Source organism: Gorilla gorilla, chromosome 11 (genome assembly GCF_029281585.2).
Source record: "Gorilla gorilla gorilla isolate KB3781 chromosome 11, NHGRI_mGorGor1-v2.1_pri, whole genome shotgun sequence".
NCBI lineage: Eukaryota > Metazoa > Chordata > Mammalia > Primates > Hominidae > Gorilla > Gorilla gorilla.
Genome location: NC_073235.2, coordinates 46,728,498 through 46,747,481, shown reverse-complemented (window position 1 = coordinate 46,747,481; position 18,984 = coordinate 46,728,498). Strand labels below are relative to the sequence as shown.

Genomic DNA, 18,984 nt, shown 5'->3' with positions numbered 1-18,984 from the left:
GGATAAGAGTGGGCAAAATACCACATAATTTCATTAACCTTTAAGCAATGAAATTATAAATCCCTATTCAAATGTTTAAGGTTATCATTGCCTATCACCCCTTTTGATTCCTACAGACCGTTAATTCTTCTCTGTCCTGCTGAGTCTTATTAAAACTTCTGACTGATGTACTTTTATTAAAAGGTTTAGAATTTACCAATTTAAAATACTTGCTTTACACTATTACCTCTAATTTAACTAGGCCCATTAAACACTGTATTTTGCAAAGGGAAGAAGTCAATTGCTGTTTCTTTAAAAAATAATAAATTGAAATGATTTTAAAACTCTGCTTAGCGGTGAGCAACTGCTATATACTACTAGGCCTTTTGATAGCTGATTTGTTCCTTTAGTATGCAAATTTTAGGTTTACAGAGATCTAATGCTTTTATTTAGGAAATATGCCCAGAGGCTAGATTGGTAGGCTTTAGGGAGATAACTAGTTTGGTGTGAAATAAATAGTTGTTAAAGGATCACATGAATTGGGTCCCAGAAGATGAAGAGTAGACTGAGACAGATTGAGGAAAACTGACTGTACTTCATTTCATTTGGCTATAAATATCACTGAATTAAAAATGAAGACAATGAATGATGGCAACACAAAGCAAATTAATGAAAATAAGCCATTTTTTTGTGGGTTTTCTGAAAAGTTCTGTCTTCTGAGCAGTTTAAAGAAAAGGGCTGGGTACACCCCTAACCAAAGAAGCTTAGTTCACATCATTCTGGGAGGCCAGCCTTTTGAGAGATTGTAGCTTTAGCAGGGAGGAAGGAATGGGTCAACTCCCCTCCCACCCCCCACCAGTCAAAGTCAGCAGCATCACTTCTGGTTAGTGAGATGACAGATGTCATAGAAAACCTTACATTCAAAACAAGAGGACTCACGTTGTTGGCTTAGGTTGGCAATTGTAGATATTCTGGCTTGCAAGTGTTAAACAAATAATAATGAACTTTTAGCTTTGGGAAGTTAGTTTTAAGAGGTCATACACTTGTTTTGTAGCATTGCTCTTTTGGAATCTCTGACTTCCAAACATTTATTTTTCCTTAAATAACTGAAAATAATGAAATACGTTTCTACATTGATAGCTTGTAGAATCCACTTTTCTTTTTCTTTTTCTTTTTTTTTTTTTTTTTTTTACAGTGCGTATATCTGTCTTTTTGGTTGTCTAAGCAGTTAGGCCCTCAAGAAATAGAATATTTGAATAGCCTTAGCATTTGAAATGGTCTCTGTATGCCTGTTTGTTGTATGTCTCTGGTGGCAGAAGTGCAGAGGGCATGGGTGATGATGATGTGTGAAGGTGGGATGCTAGATTCTTTCATTGAGGCTGGAGGTTTATAATCTTGTTATTATTAAAGTTTCAAAGAGGTGTGGTGGGGAGGAGTGCCAATGCCACAGTCTAGTAGAGTGAGAAATGAGAATAAGTAATTGGTTCTTGCCAGCCTTAGCAATAGTGGTTTTTGTAGAGTGATGGCTAAGGAAGCCAAGTTATGGTAATTCAAGCATTGAATGGAAGTTGAAGCAAAAACAACGAGCTTATATTATTATTTTATGAAGCTTCACAGGGGTAGTTGGTAGGGTTGGAAGAACTGTGTTATTGATGAAGGAGAAGAAAGCAGTGGAGAAGAAAGGGAGAAACCGGGTAGTGCACGTTCCTAGAAACAGCATAAATGAATAGGATTCTTTGTACAGGTAGAGGGTTTCATAATGGAAAAGAGGGTCAACCATGAGATAGGAATGAAAGTGTTATGAGACAGGAGAATTTGCATATGTAGAGTGGGTTCTTAGTTGCAGGCAACAGCTAGTTTGAGTTGCATACAGAGATGTATCACATGCTACTTAATTTGCAGAAGTGCCAAGGAACCAGAGTTGACTGTGAATAGCTAGGAACAGCACAAGCCATGAGAAACACCCCATGATACTATTCTAGTAGAAAACTCCACTGCCATTTGCTAGTTAGAGTCTATGAGACTAGGGATCATTTAGTAGCATATCTACATAGTTGTTTCAGAAGAACAAAATGCCTTCACTACAAAATTTGATCTCATTTGTAGTTGGCTACTTCCTTGATTTGCTCATTTCTGCTTTCTAAATTTTGAATGGATTTGGTTGAACCTGGGTTCCCTGTGGAAGGCATGATGCAGGAGCATCTGAGAAATGTTTTTAGCTTGAGCTTTGTGAATACAGGAAGTTAGAGTGCATGCTAGAAAGGGATTGGAGTGCAGCCTGGGTAATTCTGGCTCTTGGTCTTTCATGAGCTGCAATCAAGATGTCAGCCAGAGTGACAGTCATTTGAAAGTTAGACTAGCCTGGAGGATCTGCTTAGAAAATGGCTCTCTCACATGGCTGTTATGTTGATTCTGGCTATTTGGCAAGATGCCTTGTGTACCTTTCCCTAGGATGGCTTGAGTGTCCTCATAACGTGGCAGCTGGCAGCTGGCTTCCCCCAGGAAGATCCAAGAGAGTAAGGAAGAAGCTGTAGTATCTTTTAGGACAGACACTGTCACTTTCACTGCATTCTGTTGATCACTTAGACCAACCCTGGTATGAGCAAAGGGATTACACAAAGGCATGAATTCCTTGAGGTGAGGATTATTGGGGGCTGTCTTGGAGGCTGGCTACCTGTACCCTCTTCTCCCCTTTCTTTGACAGCACAAGTTGATCGGATTTATCTGTGGAAGCAAAAAATGAAATTCTTTTAATAGGATGGAACTTGACAAGAATTTGGATAGAACTTGGTTCTTTATATTAAGGGTACACAGTGTGCAGTATTGTCAGCCAGGTTTTAAAGAGATAACGAAACGCTGTTCATTTACTTGTTGTCAGGTTTATATTCTACAAGCAGAGCTTGTATCATAACATTATCATTCAATCTAGGTATATGTATTTTGAAGTGTAGAGTTAATGAGGTAGTGATACTGTCTTCTAGAATAGCTACTCTGTCTTCATCTCTGAAATTCACAGGTCTGGCTAGCTGTCCCTAACGTCATTTCCTGGTCTCAACTCTTTAAGACCCTGAGATACTCTGAGATTGGAGTGAAGATTTCTGTGACATGCTGGGTGGGTATAGGCTGCTCTCTCATGTCTTGGTCACATCTTATTGTTTATTTTTTCATATCATGTATCACAAATTGAAATGATATTGCTGATATACTTGTTTGTCACCCTGCATCCTTCTCCCATTCCCCAAAGTAAAGCTTCAGCAGAATAGGGCTTTGTTGACCTGTTCACTGCTGAGTCCTCAGCACTGAGTGCAGTGCGTGGTAAATGCCCAGAAGGTGATTGTCTAAATATGTTATTTTTTGAGAATATATACTACATGATTATTATTTGAAACAGGACACCACAAAAGGTAATTTTTCCCTTCTTCTACTTGATTTGTCTTTTCAGCCTTTTTCTGATCCCCCCACCCCTTTTTTTTTGGTGGCATCTCAGTTCAGGATGTTCTCTGTGGCTGTGAATGCTTTCCCATCTTGTTCACAGTTGGTACCTGGAAGGTTCTCTAACCTTGTTTCTTTCTGATGTAGCCTATTCTGACTCTGGGATTACTATTTAAAGTAATTCTTTTAAGAGATATGTTTGGCTAATTCTGTAATTTTTTTGTTATGTAGACTGTTTGGGAGCCACATTTCCTATTGATTTGATCACACCTTATTTTTTCCTTGTCATAAATGGTCCTTTTTGGATGAGTTACTGTGTGAGTTCTGACCCTGTCAGAATTGATATTCTTAGGAATCCTGACTTTAATATACACAGAACAGGAAAAGTCATGATAGGCACCCTTGGGTATATATGGTAACATGTTAGTTCTCTTCAAGACTGTGCATGGCTTACAGGGATCACAGGACTGTGTGAGTTAAGCAACAGTTTAAGCCTGATGTATTGCTCTCCCAGGAAGTAGTATTCTTAAGGTATTTACCCCAGATCTGCAAGTGTCTGTGTTTCTCTGGGAGGGAACCCCCAAACCTGGAATGCTCATCCATATGCATTCCAACCTGCCTCTGAGATGTTAGGCAAGCCTCAGCAGAGGTTCTTGACAGTTTTTTGGACTATAGACCTTTTGGCAAATCTGACAAACTATTGACCTTCTCCCAGAGATACTTATTTACATAAACCCACAAATTTTACATATATCATTCAGGAGTGCATAGATTCCTGAAGGCCATCCAGTGACCAAGGTTAAACACCTCTAATCTGAATAGTAATAATAATTATTATTATTACTGAGTTACAGATGATTTGGAAAATCTCTGGAGAGACTGAAAATCTCTTATTAATTAAGAATAACCTTAGAAGCACTCAGAAAATTTCTGTTCTTGCACATTCTTCTCCCATCTTGGAATATCCAAGAGCCAGACTAGATCATCCGAATCAGCTCTTGACCAGCTCAAGATTGAGAATTCAGGCTGGGTTTATTTTGAAGATACTAACTATGTCTTTTGTGATCTTACAGGTATCTCTGCATTAGCCAGATTGGACATATGTAAAGGGACATCAGTATATCTGGATCATCAGGTAAGCAGATGGGACTTCATTTTTGTATCTCCATCAATTCCGTCCTGTGGCAATATGCGGGCATTTTCTATCATGTCTTGTTTACTGCAGTGTGGGTCAGTAAGATGATTGATATTTCTAAAGAGAAGGAAGCAGCCTTTTTTAAGTTTCACCAGATTATTTCCCTGCTGCTTGAAGTCAGATTTCTTCATTTTTATCTCATTATTATTTCATGTATTCATACATCTATAGTAGATAATAATTCTCTACTTTTCTTTTAATGTATATTCTTTGGAGAGTTGTGGACGGCTCTCATATTGTTCCTTGGTTGTCAGCCAAGTTATAGACATGTAACTCCTTTAATCTTTCTTTGTAATTGAGTTAGCTTGGCTGCCTTTTCCAGATTTTCCCCTCGTTTTATGGTACCATTAATAAACAGAAAATCAGTCTATTGCCTGGCTTCTTCTACACCTTTCATTCTTTTTGTTTTCTGTTTTTGCCTCATATTCCTTGTTGAACTAAGGCCAGCCAGACATCATTCTCTGGACTACTTTGGCACTACATGAATGCCTTGCCTGCAACTGTCAGTGTCCCATGCAGTAATACCATCAGCAGTATGTCCTAGAGAAGAAAGAAATATAAAAGGCGAGCAGCGAGGAGCAAAATAATGCATTCTTTAATTACATGGCAGACTTACCCTTACCACCCAAAGTAAATCATTGTACCTGAGCCCTTTAACACAGCTTTTGCCATCCTAAAGTGCTGTGCATGGGCACTAATTTGAATAATAAGAGAAGCGTGTATATTGTTTGAAGTTTGCCCACTGTTCTCACTTGATTCCTTCCCCATGTTCTCACTCCCCCACTGCCTTTCTCAACACAGATCATGACTTGTTATCAGATTCTGTGGCCGTGAACAAAACTGGGCAGGGGATCATTTTGCCGGAAATTAGATAGGCTCAGGTGGTAAATGCTCCATGTCTCCATGTATAACATCTGAGGCAAGTGCTTCAGTTCTTGCTATTTCTGTAACAGCTATTGGTCTTCTTTTAACAGCTGATTCAATGGCATTGTGCAGGAGGAAAGGACTAGTAGACGTTTGGTGCTATTTATCAACACTGTATTAGTTGCACAACTTTTTTCCCTTCTGATTGGCAGGGAGAAGCATACTGCTTCTAGATGATGCTGAGCTTAGTGTAAAATATGCCAGCATGGGATCTGAGCTGACACAGTTCATTCTTTCTTTTCATTTGGCTTGTAGAAAATAGACCTCTCCCTTTACTTATCTTGTGCATTAGAAAGAAAAAAGGTCATACATCTAGGAGCTAATGGCTTATTGGTGTCTTCTAGTCACCAGATTCAGATAGTATATTTAGTTGAAGGTTGCAGCAGCACACACTTGGCTTTCTCATTTGTGTTAGCTTCACTTCTAGTACAGAATTGAATAGGATTGAAGAGACGGTTTTCCTGTTTGTGTCTGTGGCAACTTTTTCGATGATTTGTGGTTTAATTCTTTAAACATTTTTGATCACTTATCACCTCTTTCTCTGTGAAGGCTTAAAGTATTCAGATTCTAATGTTATAATCTTTTCATCAGATATTTAATTTTGGAGAAATCAAGGTCAGAATAGCAGCTGACACAGTTGTCTCTGAATAGTGACCTAAAAATTATAATACTTCTTTTTTTTTGGCCTGGATTTTATGGTCTGCCTTTGTGGCATCAGATTTTTAAATAAGATTATGTGATTGTGAATCATGTATTTCTTGGTCTCTGGCCTCTTAAACAGGTAACTATATGACTTGGACCCTTTTTAAGTCTGTTTTTTAAAAAATGATATCTCTCACATGGTTTTTAAACTGTTGACAGTATTGTACTTGACATTAATTTTGTTAGGCAGTTAATGCATTCTTCGGCATAACTTTGTTTCTTGGGTCTTTTCAAGACCTGTCAAAGAAAACAAAATGCTAACCTGACTTTAAAGGGGCAAGAAAATGCCCCCCAAACTATATCATTCTTTGTTCTGTATGTGCATCAAAGTGACAATCCCACACTGTCTCAATTGAGGGAGTCTAGCACAAAAATGAAAAACAGCCTGGCACTGTTATAGGCTTGCAGCCAAAATGTTTTGTGTAGCTTGGTTCTGGCAGTGGTTTTTGTAAGGCAGAGAGTCTACCCTCACAGCATCACCGAAGGAAGGCAGGCAGCCTTAGTCTTTCCCACTTACACCATTATTTCCCCTTCTTCTCTTCCTCTTTCTTCACACAGACCGCCATTGTGAAAAGAAATATTTTTTTCTGAAATAGAAATATCATTCCCCTTACAACTTCCACATTTAGTAAGTGGCTTTGTTCCTTATAGAAGTTGGTGCTAAATTTGCCTTTTCCACTCTCTTAGATATTTTCTTTACAGTTGCATTTTTGCTACTATTGCTAACTTTGGTCATGTTGACACAGTATTTTTGATTGGTTGGAATCTTGTCTGCTTCAGAATTTATTATTTGAATGGAAACTTTTGAGTGATATTTGCCTGTATTATATGGATTTTTATGCCAAGGTATCTCTTGTTGAGACCAAAATGTCTGCCATTGTTTTCTATTTTTGTCTAAAATTCAGGGTCAGTTCATATCTTTTACAAATTGAATACTCACTTTTAGAGTGTCTGATAAATCTTGGTAGATAAGCAAGTGAACTTCCATTAAAATAAAGGATGTGCATTTAAAATATTTTTCCTTTGTAATAAAAAATGCAAGGTAAAACACAGAAGTGTTTTTAAGTTTACCAATTCTTGCAAAATTATAGTTAGTGCCCTACCATTAGGAGTGTGAAAATGTGGCATAATGAATTTTAAAGAGATGATTTGAGCAGGAGACTAGATTTTCACTATGAGCAAGCATTCGATGGATTTCGTAGAATGTTCCTCACAATGTAAATACGTTTTCTGTTGTATTAAGCAAAACAAATGATTTACTTTCAGGTGATCTATTTTTAAAATTAGATTTTTTAGAGTGATCTATTTTAAAAATTAGTTTTGCAATCAAGGTAAGAACAGTTAATAGTCAGAATATGTTTTTATAGGAGGAGATTGGTATTATTTTGACTGATCTTTATTTTAAAAATTGTCAGTGATTTTTGGCAATAAGAAAATTACTTTGAGAAGAAAAACTCATGTATTTTTGTAACAGTGTAGCAAATGTGACTGAAAAGGAAGTAAACAGTGGCTCATGTTTGAATTATTAATGTGAAACATTTTTATATGCCATATATACTGGGAAATACATCTACTATGGGTACTTTAAGATAAAATTGTGCAATCTAACAGTTGTTTCTTTTGCGGGGATTTATTTTTAATTTAGAAAACACTTTAAAATTATTAAAAGGATTTGTAAAACAGAGGTGTATCAGCAGTATGCATTAAATAAACTCACCTGTTATTTTCTCTCATTCAGAACAGGCTCAGCAACATATTGGTTCACTACTTTAGCAAAACAAACAAATATTCAAATTGCTTTGTATGCATAATACACATGTAATAAATGCTACAGTTCCCCATTGCTCCCAATGCTATCTTTTTAAACTTGCAAAGTAGCTTTTTTTATGCAGAGCTACTAAAATGAATCTGGGTGGGATGCCTGTTAAGTTATATGAATTAAATCTTTAGGTCAACATTTTAAACTTCTGAATTCTGACAGTTTTGCGAAGGCATGCCAGAGAAACTTTTTTCACTTGATCCAGTTAAGTTCATGACTGTCTGTCTTGAATCCCCTGTGCCAAGGTCTGATAATGTTAACATTAGCGAGTAAAGATAACACACACACACACACACACACACACACACACACAAACCTCTTTCATTCTGTGTATAGTGAATAATGTTTATTGCATATTAACCACTATTCAGTGACTTTAAATACACTTTCTGCAGTGGTTTAATTTTTATTTGCCGTGAAACCCTTTATTTTTTCTGTGGTAAGAATATATCTTTTAGTGATTTAGGACAATGTGAATTGTCCTATTTATTTATTCTAACTACACACAGAGGCATAGGAGAAATACTTAAGAGCCATAATGTTTAAGCAGTTTTTTGGTAAATACGGTTGAGTTTTTCATTTTTGTAGAATAGAATTTGTAGACAATAAATTGTATAGTTTTAATTCAGAACACATAGCAAAGCTATTATCTTTTTAATTTGACATATATTTTTTAGGAATATAATATAGTAACTTAATCATTATATTTGTAAAAACATGGAGAAAAATTTATTAAGAGATAACAGCAAAATTGAATAAATACTGTTGATTATTTTAACTAGGATTTTACTATATTAAGTACCAAGTTTATAATTATAACTAGTACTTCATTTCATTTGAATGTCAATATAGGTTTCAAACATGACTCTTGGGGAGATGATTTGAATGTCTTGTTTGATATCAAATATTGGTAATGTAATAACAAATAGTGATTTTTAAGTTTATGTGGTCAAAATGAGTAATCTTCCCTTAAGCATATGGTACATACTTTAGTGTCAAAATTCAATAGATAGTATTGCATGAAAGAGTACATTTTAATTCAGTTGTTTGATTTTTCCTCTTAATTTTTGATACGTTTTAATTTCTCCCACCCTCTGACATCTTATTCTGTAGAATACTTTTACAAGTATTTCATATGTTTTCTATGGCATCTCACACTGCTCACTTTTTATCTATAGTACCATATGAGTTCCTCTTTTTTAGGTTTACACTGCATATTTTAAGCTGCTGATAGTGTAAGTAGATTGCAAGGTAAAGTGACATTTAGCTTTTTGAGTTAGCTTCATTTTTAGCATGAGAACAGGTTTTTTTTCCCTGTCCTAAATCTTCTCATATTTCCCATTAAAACAATCTTACTAACATTGAACAAAGAAATTCAGGGATTTGGCTAAAGCAGCAATTGAAATGCATCAAAAAGTGGCTACTACAATACAATTTTATTAATGAATGATCTACATTGGTTCCAGCTGTGTCCATGTGATTAGGCCTTCACCAGGCAACAATGGGTATTTCCCTATTGCTTTTATTTGATTTCCAAGAATGTGTCATCTGTTACATCAGCCTCTGCCAATATGCCCCTGTAAAAGTGTTTTTTTTTCTTCTAAATTTCTGAAGCATAAGTTGAATACCCACACATAGCCCTGCTGAAATATTGTTTCTATTGAATGGTGGCCTAGGTTTGTATGCCTGGTGTTGCATACCAAAATCTCAGAATGTAAATTAAAGTAAATGTTTATTAAGTTTATCAGTAAATTTTTGGAAGTGTGGTTGCCTGGTAATGCTAAAGATAGACTATTTTAGCTTCTACATTTTCATCTTAATATTTTATTACAGTGGTATAATGTGTTATAGAGGTGGACAAGCTTGCAGATTGAAGTGGGGATCGTCCAGATTGTTCCCTTCCCTGGACCATATGGTATAGTTCTAAAAGCCTTTTGTACGCTGTCTGTTCAGTTTATTGTAAACTCAATCTTTAGTGCACCTAAAAAGATAACCAAATAAAAGTGAGCCTGAGAAAACGGACTTCATATCATATAGGGACCCCAGATATATATTTTTGAAAGGAGATAACTGAAAATGAAATTGAAGTTGAGATGATATAAACAAGGGAGATTTGTCATTCTCTGAATTTTTTTTTGTATCACATGGATTTTCATAGATTGTCTTTGAATACTGCTTTTAAAATGAAAGCATTTATGTTATGTGACTATAGTTATTACGCTTATTTATCCCATTCTTAGGGTTTCAGGAAAAAGAATGTAACATTGTTCTGTTTTACAGAGGAAGCCTCTACCTGTGACTGATGGTAAGGAATATATAAACTACAGGTTTTATGAATATGTGGATTTTTTGACTTACCTTCGTGACAATTTAGGCTAGATAACTCAGTAATTTCACTCTGTGAGGAATTACCTATACCCAGAGTTAAAAGGTTTCTAATTCTTATTTGTTTTCCTTTCTTCCCCCCACCCCTAACTTAATATGTTTCTATAATTCTATTTTAGGAAAATAGAGTAAGAGATTGTTTATCCCATATGCTAAGATCCTTTAGAAGCAGGAATGAGTGATTGCTCCTGACTCTCACTCTCCTTCCCTCCAAAGTAAGCCACTGTTTGAGAAGAGCATTAGACATTACCCACTGCTTTTTGGCATAAGAGATTTGAAGTTGAAATTCTACCAAATTGGGGGATAAAAAGGAGAGCCTGTGAAGAACATGATTCTTTACTCTATCATTACCCTGAACCACTGAAAGGGTAACTGAGAGGAACTCAAATGTTATTGGAATGTGTAATTTTCCTTTGAATGGCCACAGTGAAATATATTTCAACAAAAAAGGCAGAACAAGTATATGTGGTGTACGGAGTTGATGGTGATTGAAATTAATGAATCTTTTCAGCACTATACAATAGGAATTATCCCTAGAATAGTACACATTTAAAATTCGTCTGAGAGAAACATACATAGAGAATGATTATTGTGTTATTATTACCTTAGGGAGATGACTAGAGATAGATGGAATATTAAATAATACAATAATGCTAGTGGTAAATTAGACACAAAGTATTTGTTGGAATATACACTTTTCAAATTCAAAAAGTTTTCTAAAACAGAATCATTGATTTCAAGTGTATGTGTGGAGTCTTCCCTATTTAAAAAATACTGTTGTTTTGTCATCTCTCATTTATTCTTTTTTTTTTTGGATGGAGTCTTGCTTTGTCACCAAAGCTGGAGTGCAGTGGCGCGATCTTGGCTCACCACAACCTCCGCCTCCCGGGTTCAAGCAATTCTCTTGCCTCAGCCTCCTGAGTAGCTGGGATTACAGGCACATGCCACCACGCCCGGCTAATTTTGTATTTTTAGTAGAGACAGGGTTTCTCCATGTTGATCAGGCTCATCTCGAACTCCTGACCTCAGGTGATCCGCCTGCCTCAGCCTCCCAAAGTGCTGGGATTGCAGGCACGAGCCACTGCACCCAGCCTTTCATTTATTCTTAAGCCACTTTCTAAGGTGCCCACAAAATTGAAAAGCATAGTTTACACTTTCGCACAAATTAGATCCCTCCCTTTTTCTCTGCCCCATTCTCCTTCTTTTCTCTTTTCTTCCTAACCTTCAGCTATTTACTTATATGTGTGTGTTATATATATGAATGTTATATACCATACTATAGAAAAATGTTATTTTAATAGATTTGAGGGATTGAAGGTTCCACTTAAAATAAAAATCTTGTAATAACTATGCAACAAATGGATTTATATGGAGGAATTTGACCATGTTTATAGAAGTAATTCAGATTACAGAAAATTGTAGAAGTGTACATTCAAAATTCTTTTTTTTCTAGCTAGTAAGGACTGGATTATAGCTTAAGAAAGGAGGAACCATAAAGAGTCTAACTCAAGTATCTCTGTTTTAACGGTAAAAATGCCTCTGGCTCCAAGTAGTAGAAAATCTTACTGACATTGATTTAAATGAGTTAGTGTTTGATTTGTCTCATAAGAATCAGAAGGCAGTTAGTTCACAGGTAACTGATACTATCAGGGATCCAGGTAATGTCTTGCTTCCCCACCATCCTTAGCATGTTACTTTTGCCTCTTATTTCACTTTCAAGCAGGAAGAACAAAGGGAGAGCTCAGAAACTTTCTTCCCATGGATACTTTCTCTTTTTCTTTAGAAAGCGATGTTTACTCACAGGGACTTCTGTCTAATTCTCATTGGTCAAAAGTATGTCCCATATAACCACCTCTAGAACGAGGTAACAAATGTTTTCGCTTTCTAGCCCCTAGAGTGAGATAATGAGTGTTTTAGCTTTGTAGCCTCTTTTGGAGGAAGGCAAGGAGAATGGGAATTAGAATGAGTGTTGAATGAGCCATTCTAAAGTTATCTGCTGTACTTCCTTAATTCCTATGTACAGTTAGTTGTTTGGACTTTTGAAACTCTCTGGGTACTTGGTTTATATAGTAACTTGCTATTGGTTAGCAAGTTAGTGCATATGTGTTGGTATTGTTATGTTTCCATGTCTGAGGACAGGAACTGTTATTGGGTCATCTTGGTGTCTTTACGCTTAGCACAGTGCCTACATGTTGAACCTCAATAATCCCTTCTTGAATGAATGAATGAATATTAAGAAATATATTTGTTAATATTATGGGTATAAATCATTTATACATTTAAAATATTTTTAATTTGTGAGGGTTTGTGGACTAAATTTTGTAGAATTGTTTGTTATTGCTAAGGGGACATCAGTGTAATAATGTCCAAGTTGTTTTGAAAAAAAGGAAAGTCCTCAAAATGGTTTAGTACCAATGTTTGTTGGGGGCTGGGTATTCCATGAGTAAATAAGAAATATGATTGCTTTTAACTCTATGCATAGACTATTGTTTAAACAAAGATATTTTGTAGTACTTATATGTTAAGATCTCAGTTTTTAAAGAAATAGGCAATCGGAATTTATTTATTCAAAAGGCAAACAGGTCATTTGATAATTTATATTGCTGATGCTGATTTACAGGTCCTTGGAAGCGTCATATGGCTAAAGACATATTAAAGCAGATTTTGCATTAGTTGACATTTGAGTATATATGTTTTTAAATTCTTAGACGGACAGCTTTATACTTTTTAATACACAAGCAAACGATTATGTACTATAGAATTTCATGTCCAAAAGAAATCTTAAGAGGTCATCTTTACATCTGCTTGTTTTGCCCTTGACTGTCTTAGAAGGATGCAGACTACCTCTTCATTTAAAATCTGCAGAAGGAATGGCTCAGACTTGGTAGGAATCAGTATCTTACAACTCCTCCAGTGTCTAAATTAAATTCTCTTTATTGTATTTCCATTCAGTTTCTGTTATTTTAACCTCAGAGGACAAAATGAACAACTATCTACTATCTCCCATACAACATCCCCTATATAACCCTATTTTAATAAATTCCTCTCTTTTCATTGATGATGGCAGGGTTGTTTGTACCTTAATTACTAAAACAGTCTGTGCATGGATAGAACTTAATTCAAAGCAGGGAATGTATTCAAGTGTCTGGAACTCAGATTTTCTATCTGAGCAGTTTATAGTCACTGAGAATAAAGGAAGCCCTTTTAATATTCAAAAGCAGTACTAGGAGAAGAGTTCTTACATAATCACAATGTAGGCAAAATAATTTCCTAGATTTGAACTCAGAATTGGGTATTGGTAGTTTTATTTGGCCCTTAAGCAGACCTTTTGGTCATACTTTTGGAAGTAATGAAGGTCAACACTTTGCACTTAAAAAAGTGCATGTAAAATATTAGCCCTCCCTCATTATTTTTACCTTTATTCTCAGTGATCAGTATAGTATCTGGCTCACAGTATGCACTTGGTAAATGTTTGTTAAATAAATTGTAAGTATCCCTTGATAATGCTTCTAACATGGGGTAGCTTTATGCTTTGCATTTCTCCATTCCTCTGTATTTCATGCTGTCCAGTAAACACTCACACTTTATTTTTTACTGTCTTTATCTTTCTATTCAATGATATTGACCATGATTTAGGATTTATTTGAAGATGTGAATACCATAGTAATACCTGAACAATTCATTTTGTGATGACACTGTAATTTTCAAATTCAGGAATACCTCTTTTGTTTTATTCCTCATAAGATAGTGACCTAATTATAGCCTATTGATGAGAATTCAGAATACATTAACTGAATATTGTGTACGAAGCACTTTGCTGGGTTATGAGTAGTTACAAACATGAATTGTACATAAACTTTGCTGCCAAGAAATTGAGATCTGATTGGGAGACACACACACACATATACTGTGTAACTATATTATAAGAGGGATTGTGGTGACTGCTGTAAATGGGGTAAAAGCAAAATTTAGGGCACTACAGAGGAAAGCGTAATTAGTTCCAACTAGCTGAATATGGGTGAGTAATTGACTAAGTCTTCACGGATGAGATGAAATTTGAATAGAGTCTTGAACTATATGTAGGAATTTGACAGGTCATGAAGGCAAAAGGTTTCAGAGAGGAGAAACAGCAGGAGCAGTATTTGCAGGTAGGAATGTGTATGGAGTGTTTGATAGAATAGAATGGTTTTAGTATTTAGAGTAATAGTGTGTCTGTGGGAGTGACAGAAATTGAGGCTAGAGTGGAGCTTGGAACCAAATTGTAAGGGGTCTTATTTCTTGTTAAATAATTTTCTTTATTTCATAGAAAAAGTATAGGTTTTTGAGTGGAAAAGTGACATCAAGATATCTATAAATTTCAGAGGAAGAATGGAAGACATTAAATGTAGCTATAGGTAGGGAGATGAGTTAGAAGGCTGATGAATAGCTCACGTTGAAGATGATAAGGGAGGCTGGAGGCAGCAGAGCTTGGAAAGAAGGTCTGATACCAGAGGCCTGGGGTGGGTCAGATGCCCTGTGGCCTGTTGATTTGCTTAGAGGTGTGCAGCAGTGTACTGGCTCCCAGTAGAAGGTGCTTTCCAATTTTGAGTCTTCCTTCTACCTATACCATTTTGGTGGTCTGTGGAACATGCTCCCACTCGCTGCACCTGGGAGATCAAATATTGCAAATATTTTAGCTTGAATTCTAGAAGGAAGCAAAAGGAGAATTTGAATAGTTATGTGAGCCAATGATGTCTGCCACATTTCCTCAACTCTGTATTTCCTGGGCTCTTGGTTCACCTTCTTGAACTATTCGTATAACTTGCTATTGGTCCCTCTTTGAGACCCTGCTCAAATGTTCTACATTTATCATTCTGTATTAAAGTTATATCCAGGCCTGAGACCCGAGACTATATTTGGGTCATGATAATATCACAAAACAGTTACTTTAATTTTTAGAATGTAATAATTAATAAATGCTTGTTGAATAAAGCAAATTTGTTTATGTTTTGTGGTCGCACAGAGCTTCCTACTTTTTGCACATACCAAACATATGTCTATCAGGCTCTTGCTGTGCGTGTTGCTTAGATCCAGATCTACATACTCCCCAATCCCCTCACCCCTTCTTCTGATTTCTGTTTAGATGTCATCTCATTATCAGCAAGGTGTTTTCTCACAACCCTGTATAAAATAACCTCCTCACACCAGCCCTCAGTAGCTCCTATCCTCTGTTACCATGTGTTATTTTTCTTTATAGGTGCCCTCATCTGACATACATTTAACTTGATGCTGGTCTTTTTACTCCAATTAGAAAGAAATTGTTTGTGATAAGAGTCCCATTTGCTTTGTTACCTAATTTATCCCCAAGCATGCATAACAATGATGAGCAGGCACTTAGTAGGCACAATAAGTATTTGTTGAATGAATGAATGGTAGAGATTAGGCTGAAAAGGATACAAAACATTCACATACAGGTTTGTTTATAAGTTTATCCAAGCCATGGTGTTGTTGTTATAACTTTTATGATATCGAATCATTAATATTTCTCTCAGAAAATAAAAAAGAATTCTATTTTCTATAGACTGTGCCTGTGAAATCTAAGGATTAGTATTTGTTTTAAAAACATTTGAATGCCAAGCATATCCAGTCAGAAAACACTTTTATTATCCATGCCAGCTTAATTTTTAAGGCAGTGAAATGGAAGACTGTCATTCCAGTAAGCAACTTATTTTCATTTGTGAGAATAGAATATTTTGAGTATTCTAATTGATTTTTGAAGATGGTTTTACAAGAAAATAATCCTTGTTGCTGTACGTTGTACATTTGCCTTTAGGATGGAAGGAAACTAGAAACAGGCCTGGAAATTATTTGCTCAGAAAGGTACAAGCTATAACTGAATTGATTTTTGACAAAAGTATCAGGAGGAGGGTCAGTCAGGCCCAAGGTGAAAGGTAAATCTTGGGATTCTCAACACTTTAAAGAAGACCTGATTTTAAAAATCGTTTTATATGTATATTTAAAGTTTGTAAAGAGATTCCAGACTGTCATGAGCTCAAGACTATTTTTTACTGTATTTTATGTCAAATTTCACTTGGATATTTTTCTAGGAATCTTAAGTCTATAATTGGGCAGTAAAAAAGTTGGTTATCAAATCAATATTATTATATGGCTTTTAGTGTCATAAGAATTCCCTTTTGGAAACCCATAAAAGCTTATTTTTTCTCACTATAAACTTTATCTGTCAGTTTTCTAGAAGGTCAGAGTACTAATGTTGGAGGTGATCTGCTCTGGGACAAAGAGTCAACAAAGTGGTAGTAAAGTTAAAAAATGCCACATGGTGCTTTCGTAAGAGGAGGATTTCTTTTTCATATCAAGTTTGTGCTTATTTTAAAATATGGGAAATTATATGTCGATAAGCATAGTCTTCATACCCATCTAAATAGATAAAATAAGATTGTGTCTAGTTTTTGTATTTATATATTTCATATTTTATTAGTTTTTTTTGTTTTCTGGAAATAACTTCTTAATTATTTGTATACTTTTAGTAGTTTGATTTCTTGCTAGATTTGTAAGTTAGGTTTTTTGGAATGGGTGGTTTAAAAAATGAAATGTGATGAAATGGTTGTGTTGGAAAACAATTCCAGGAACAGAGTTATTTCATATTATTTGAAAATGAAACATGTTGTTTAGATTGTAAAAAGTACTAGAGCTTGGAGATTCCCTTTGAAAATATTTCTCTACTAAGTCTGAGTTGCCATTGGTTAATATTTATTGATTTTCCATTCACATATTGCGTGTATATAAATATAGGACAAATCTGAGTGGTTATGAGAAGTCTTTTAAAATGCAAATCTCTATCTCTTTTAGTTGACTATCCAATCAGTCCTCGCTCCGTTTTTTAACATGTGCAATACATATGGATGATTATACAATAACATTTTCCAGCTTTCTTTTCTTTTCTTTTCTTTTCTTTTTTTTTTTTTTTTTTTGAGACAGAGTCTGGCTCTGTCGCCTAGGCTGGAATGCAGTGGCACCATCTCAGCTCACTGCAAGCTCTGCCTCCCGGGTTCACTCCATTCTCCTGCCTCAGCCTCCCGAGTAGCTGGGACTACAGGTGCCTGCCACCATGCCTGGCTAATTTTTTTTGTATTTTTAGTAGGGACAGGTTTCACCGTGTTAGCCAAGATGGTCTTGATCTCCTGACCTTGTGATCTGCCCGCCTCGGCCTCTCAAAGTGCTGGGATTACAGGTGTGAGCCACCACGCCCAGCCTCCAGCTTTCTTAATACAAGACACTTCAGAAATTAAGTGTGCAACTAGAAGTCCTTTTCAATTTCATTCACCTTAATTAAATATTTCCCCTTATTTCAAGACCCATACCTAATTATCAAAGCATAACATTTTGGCATTTTACTTGAAGTTTAAAACTTTGAGTTTAGGTTGGGTGTGGTGGCTCACGCCTGTAATCCCAGCACTTTGGGAGGCCGAGGCAGGCGGACCATGAGGTCAGGAGATCGAGACCATCCTGGCTAACATGGTGAAACCTCGTCTCTACTAAAAATACAAAAAATTAGCCAGGCGTGGTGGCGGGCACCTGTTGTCCCAGCTACTCGGGAGGCTGAGGCAGGAGAATGGTGTGAACCCAGGAGGCGGAGTTTGCAGTGAGTCGAGATCACGCCACTGCACTCCAGCCTGGGTGACAGAGCAAGACTCCGTCTCAAAAAAAAAAAAAAAACTTTGAGTTTATATTTTACCTCTTCATGTTCCATTTCAAAACTGTAAGTACCAAAATAATTATTTTAGTTTCTAACATACTGTCAAAGTACAGCCTCAGATTCCTTATATGTAAGTAGAGACTTTGATCAGTTTACAACTATTTAATAAACAAGTGCATTTTAAGATTGAGAATTACTTTTAGTTCGTATATTACTTAAACAAGCAGTATTTGCAAACCAAATGATGCTGTTTTGAATCGCTATAGCACTATTAGTTTTAACCCTTGTTGATTAGTTTTTAAATGAATTTCCTTATAGCAATAGTAGTTATAATAATTTGAAAAACACTTGCAAGCTCCTGGAAGGGAGGACGCCTTCAGTAATTGGGAAGTAGTTTGTTATCAAACAATTTGGCCTCCTTCCCTAAAGTTAAGAAAAATGTTATAGCTTCTTTTAATTGAAGTTGAAACATATTCAATGAAGATAACTTGAAGAATAAAATGAAGCACAAGGAGGAAAACAAAATGATTCCCAGTTTTACCTCAAATGATCATTTATGTTTGCATGTGTGCATGTACTCTTTCTCTCATATTATGATATATTCATTTCATAATATGTTTTTATATATTCATTTCATGCAGTCATGCAATAGTGTAAACATTTTCCCATGGCAATATATATTCATTATATTTTTTGATCATTAATCATTTAATCATAAGAGATCCCTTTTTGTAGGACATTTTGATTGTTTTTAATTGGGGGAAAGACTGCAGTAAAGGTTTTTGGTAACTTCCAGGGTTAATCCTTAAAAGTGGTATTGCCGAATCAAAAGATATGCATAGTTTTCAAGCTTTT

At 35.7% G+C, this 18,984-nt stretch overlaps 1 protein-coding gene across 48 annotated transcripts in view; it reads left to right on the top strand.

Moving 5' to 3' along the window:
- GTDC1 (glycosyltransferase like domain containing 1) overlaps positions 1-18,984 on the top strand; it is a 383,038-nt gene that overhangs the window by 89,303 nt on the left and 274,751 nt on the right. For 33 of the 48 annotated variants that reach the window (XM_055380135.2, XM_055380117.2, XM_055380113.2 and 30 more), the window contains one exon: positions 4,485-4,546. The gene's annotated coding sequence lies outside the window, so the exon portion shown is untranslated. Of the gene's footprint in view, positions 1-2,975; positions 3,092-4,481; positions 4,547-10,331; positions 10,357-18,984 lie in introns of those variants that run through there. The other 15 variants (XM_063694812.1, XM_063694815.1, XM_063694827.1 and 12 more) reach the window with 6 other exon arrangements.